The sequence below is a fragment of the Triturus cristatus genome, chromosome 6 (genome assembly GCF_964204655.1).
Source record: "Triturus cristatus chromosome 6, aTriCri1.1, whole genome shotgun sequence".
NCBI classification, from domain to species: Eukaryota; Metazoa; Chordata; class Amphibia; order Caudata; family Salamandridae; genus Triturus; species Triturus cristatus.
In genome coordinates, this window is record NC_140589.1 from 1,678,156,811 (window position 1) to 1,678,162,901 (window position 6,091).

Genomic DNA, 6,091 nt, shown 5'->3' on the forward strand with positions numbered 1-6,091 from the left:
CCCTCATTCCATACACCGAGCTTGTCTTGGAAGAGAGCCTCCATCTGGGTTATATTTTACTGCACTGATCTCTCATTGCAACTCTGTCAACCCGATGGGGTAATCTCTTCACAGAGTCTCCCGTGCATCACACGATTCAATACAGACACATAATGGGTGAAGGGGGTCACCTGACTCGGTGGTTCTCAGCCTCTCTCCGTCAGCATGCTACAGTCTCGCTAGACTCCTTAAGACTCCAATGGGAGGGGGACTTGGGGCATCCCTTCTCTGATCCAGAATGGACAGCTGCCCTGGAGAGCCCCACTCGAATACCTCACAACCAGCGCTTCCGCCAAATTCAATTCTTTATTTTGCACCATACCTTACCCCAGCCAAAATTAACAAGTACTTTCACCGCACGGACTCTACTTGTCCCAGATATCACTTGGCTGAGACTGACGTCCTACACATGTTGTGGCACTGTCCTGCTCTCAATGGGTACTGGATTGAGGTGGCTGCCACCCTTGCTCGCTGCACTGACCGCGACATCCCTTTCCAGTGGGAGGTCTATTTCCTGCATCTATTCAGTAGGGCCAGGAAATATAGGGTCACTTTCTGCTTCTTGGACTTGGGCATGGCAACCGCTAAACATCGAATTACTAAAAGGTGGAGGTCACCGGTATCTCCCCACCCAGTAGCGTGGCGTCGCTCTTTGTTGAACTGGGCGAAAGCGGAGAGCATCGCATTACGCAGGGAAGTCTTGCTGGGCCTTCGCAATTCCCCCTGGCCAACAGCTAGGAGGCTATTCTAGCTGATCTGCAGAAGGTAGACACAGTCCCTGTAGATTCTTCCATGGGAGAAGGGGATCAGACTGTTGTAGTGTCATAATTGGGAATATTCCTCCTTCCCACATAAACTGCGGTATATCTAGAGTAGATCTCTCTCTTAGCCAGTCAGCGAGCTAGCTTATATACACAGGGCATTTCATGCGCACACCACACACATGCGGAGGGGTATTAGACGGGGTGGGACACAGCAACACTAACAGTTACTTCTCCCCCTTCTTTAACTTACTTTGTCCTCATTTTGTTGAGCCCTACTCCCCCTGTTCAAATCTTTTTGATCTTCTTGTATTATATGCATTTTCACGGACCTCATGGTGGCATTAAAGACACAACTGATATCAGCATGTGGCCCTCCAGTGTATGTGTACTGTGTTTCTCCTTTCATAGCACATTGTATGCCCAAACGAACTCAAGCCGCCCCACTATTCTGGGGTCGCTCGTGTGGTTATATCAAGCATGCAAATGTGGTTTTGCTTCTGTTGTCTATTATGGAAAACCAATAAACAGATTTACGAGAAAAAAAAAGTTTAGAAAGTATTCTGGCACTTTTTAGGAGCATAATTATGGTGCCTACGGGTCGTCGTCCATTTTATACAAGATGGCAGTTCATTTTAGATGTGTTGCCGGAAGGCTCGGGGGGCGATCCGCAGGTGCTGCATTGTCCATGGCGTTAAATATGTCTTCAACTGAGTGGTCTTTTTGTGTCAGTGGTTTTGAATGTCCACATATAATTTACAGATTTCCTTGTCATCCAAGTTCAGATTCTTACATCTGCCTTCTTTTGTTTGGGTCTGGGTGTCATGCCCCAGAGTGCTGCTGTGCATATTTACTCTGTCAGTCACTGGTCAGCACAAACTGTGTTAAGTGATTTCCCATGAAAAGGTCCAGTCATCGGTTTCTTGTTGCTGGGGTGCCGTTCGTCTGGCACCGTGAACAGGTACTCCTCGCTGTCACCTGACTATGCGGATGATGAGCTGATGTAAGGTTCTTTTGGTGGGCAACGTCATGATGTTCCTCTGGATCTCATTGAACTACTGCTCTTTCCTTTTACTGTGCACACATGAAGTTCAGGTTGGTCATCTCTTGATTTCCGAATTTCGAGTTGTTTCGCTCCTTTGCTCATTTTCTCATATTAATTTTCTCTGTGGCGTTTCCAGCACACCTGTCCAGTGGGTTGGCGCTTGTCTAAATGAGGATAATCTTGCCCACATCTGTAGCATACCCTTTTTTGTCCTCGTGTATTTCTCGTTTTTTACCACTGTTTCTGTTGTGATTGTTTCACCATGAGCTCATTCAGTCGCATGAGTGTTGTTTCCTTGTTATGTGGTTTTAGAGCCAGAATGCTTCTTCTCGCTTCTTCATCTTTCTCAACTCAACCTTTTTTTAGGCATCTGCCTCGTCATGGACCTGTGTCACGTGTTTAATTATTTTTCTAAAATGGATCTCTTCCCTTGTAGACGATGCAAAGAGACTGAAACTGATATCCCTCTATGATGTTCAGCCCTGTATGATCTTCAGGCAGATGGGTGCTTCATTAGTAAATATGTTGAATTCGGTGTTAGACCAAGCAGGAAAGGCGTGTGATGAAGTTGTCGATTGTTGCGTCCTTCTATGCCATACCAGGTGGATGGTTTATTGCTCATAGTCAATATTTCTTTTTGGTAGAATTTTCACACTCAGTGCATCTTGGGCGCCTTGCTATAGGCATCTTGAGGTGCAGGCAGTCACTTGATTACCCTGTGAATGTCTCTGCATGCTATTTTCTTTAGTTTTGATAGCATTGGTCTTCCTCATCTGAGGCTTCAATGAAATCTTGAAAGGAGTCCAGTCATTCGACTCAATTGGGGCCCATGGCGTTGCCGTGAGTTCTTCTGAGTTAATATGGGGATCATAAGTAAGATATCAAGCCTTTAGTTAGTGTTGTTTTGGTGGACATTTTTAGTTGTGTCGTCTGGTTTGTGTGTATTTGAGTATGCGTTATAGGTTCTTCAAATGTGCGTATGTGGGTGTGTGTTTTGACATCTGTTTGCTCTCTTGCAGTGGCATTTGTTCACACTCACACTTTTGGTGTTTATTTGTCCACTCATTTTGACAAATGTTTGCACATGCTCTGCTATTCAGTCTTATTTGTATACACCTATTGAGGGTCAGTTGTAGTTTTGTTATTTTCCTTTTCATTTATTTAGTAACTAATTTGTTTATTCATTTTGCTTGTTTGGTTTCTTCTATAAAATTGCCCTGTTTGCCTCTCTCTGCTGCCACACATTCTCTTTTGACCTGACTTTAAGATTGTGGCTCTATATCCTTTACACTGAAGGTGCCTGATTTCAAGATGGCCGCCTCGCTCGCTTGACATTTTGTGCTGTAAAAACTCAAGTGCTGGCCGTCTCTCTGTTATGTAGCCTTCCAAAATTACCACATTGTTTTTGTGCCTAAAGATAGAGCAGTCTCTTTTATTTTGTTTCGCTAAGTGCTTTCCAGGGCCTTGTTTCTGTAGTATCGGTGAGTGGCAGGAGACTGGAGAGACTCACTGTGGCTGCACTTTTGTGCTTCTATGAGGGCCTGCTGCTTGGCAACCACTGGGCTTTTTTTCATGTGCAGATTCTTGTGTGCTTTGATTTGCCAAGTTAGCAAGTCTGTTGCTCAGGTTTATGGGGCGCTTAGATTATTTCTGAGCGGCCTGCCAATAGCTGAGCTGCGCTGTTCATAGCTTACCTTTTGCAGCTGTTGCCTATTGGTCATTTCAATCTTTCGCTAGCTGCTTTCACGCAAATGGTTCGTGGTCTTTGTTGCCAGTTGTCATGTCTGGCAATGACACTCCAAGGAAGACTCATCCACGTCAGCAGGTATTGTTAGAGTCTTTCTTCTTTCTTTTGCTGCACAGAGTAGATATATACACGATCCTAAGCCGCAGCTTTAAAAAAGAGATTCCACTTCCCACACCCACCAGACGTAGACTCTAGTAATGGCCCTTCTTCATTTCCACACCTGGGCGTTTTCTGCCCCCAGTTGTGGTGTCCTATTGCAGGCTAACCTGCTAACTTGTTCGGTGGTCAGCCTCTGGTCCGTAAGAGGAAAAAACATGAAAAAGGGGGTGTTCCCTTAAATGACAAGGAAAAAAGTTTAACTATCAAAAACAGTATACCCACACACCACAACAAGAATAAATTTATTCAAAACAGTTTTTAATTTTCATTTTTATATGTATATATATATAGATATCAACATGATTTTTTATAATAAATAGAGTAATTCCATTTGAACAATACAAAACATTTAGGAAGAATATACATAATCAAAAACATGCAAAAACAGTCTGAAACCTAGGACACGCAGTGACACTTCCAAAAAAGACACCAATTAGATCCACTCATACATCCAAACATCCCTTTTATACAGTCAAATTCATACACAAACATTCACGTCCATATCACTATACATAAGGACAAGAAAAGCGCCGACGCGCGTTTCGGACATGTGCCAAATAGAGGCTTCCTTCATCAGGGCGCACTTGAGATATTACACAGGCAGACAAAATAATGTCTGTGACACGGTCCTGAGAAGCGGTCCTAGTAGCAGCAAGGCTGTGGGTGGGTATTCTGTGCGCAAAAAGGACAAATTAGGGACAGCTCAGGATAAAATTTCATAAACAAGAGCAAGGCGGCCTATAATTAGAGTCAGCGAGACGGAGGGGTTCCAATCAGCCAGGCCCATACATGTCAATAGAGATAAGCTCTCCTTATATCCCCAAAATTTACAAGCACCGAAAAAGGTGTGTAAAGAATATCAGAAAATACATAAATCGGTCGCCCCATAGATGGTGCACCTGTAACCAAAAACCAGGTTTCAAGAAATAGCAGCCTACCTAGATACCCTACAATCACGGGGCCCCTTTAAGTATGTAAAAGGTCAGCAGATTGTAAAAACATGAATACGTGGATAGAAATCCCAGGATTCCACCGGTCAAGATTTCGCACTTTTAGATAGGCCCACAGGGGATCCAAGCGTAAGAGGGAACCAGGTTTAAAAGCTAATCAACGAAAACATTCCAGGTATCTAATAGGAGCATAAAAATAAAGACAGGGGTAACACATCTATACAAATAACAATAGGGCAAAGCAGAGTGAAATAAGTGTAATCTAAAGAAGGGAGAGATACCTCAAAAGGAAAGATAAACGCTGATAAAATACAGGAGGTAGTACCGAAGCCAACAATGAAAAACGACCTGAAAAGCAATAAAGCAGCAATAAGCTTCACAGATCATAGAGAGGTCGTGCTTCTAACACGGTACAGAGTTAACACACAACGAACTGAAACATACCTCAATGCAAAAGAAATGAGCAATCCTTTAATTGCGGTGAGACGAAGACGGGAGACATCATGATATTAAGAAACTTCAGACCCGGGGAATAGGGGGCCTAAAGGAACAATAAAAGCAACGGGATTTTCAGCAGGGTTAAAGTAAGATAAGTGAAAGAAAGGTTGCGAGAAAAAAGGGGTCTCGGGAGGATGGAAAACACGATGCCCGCAAAAGGTACACACAAGATCCGACTACACTGACCTGAAGCGGTCCGGCGGTCCAAGTAAAACTGGTGTCCTAGATAGAGGAGAACGCGGGACTCCTTCAACCTCCAGCAAAAGGGTTTGTCGATAAGGGAAAGCGGGAGGGACAGTGGGATTATATACAGGTGCTGGAAAGGGAAATACAGCGCACCTGAACGCAATAGAAATTAAGAAAGGACAACGACGTAAGTGTTGGGAGATAAAAATAGACAAAGGACAAAGAATAAACAACTGCACAGTAGGTAACAATGAAGACAGACTATCAGAACCAACTAATACAAAAAAAAAAAAAAAAACTAGAGAAAAGATATACATATCAATAAACAAAAAACACGGTCCAAAACATAAAAAACCGAAAATGGGGCGGACAGAAAAACCGCGGATTGCGAAGAATGAAAAAAATAAAAAAAAATAAAATATAAAAGAACCAGGAATCAGGGCATAACCAAAAAAGAGAATATAAACACTATAAAGAAAAATAAATTTGAAGCAAAAATCGACTAAAATAAAACAGGAAGGAAATATGCAGAACAAAGCAAACTAGTGAGTTTAAAAAATAAACACTCTAACCTAAACAGAAAATCTCTCATAAATAAGTCTCGAACAGAAAAACTTAACGAATGTGAAAAAACAGGACAATCCGTGCAGAAGTGTAACGTCTCCAGGCCCTTCACTGAATGGCATTCTCCCAGGGGATAGATTCG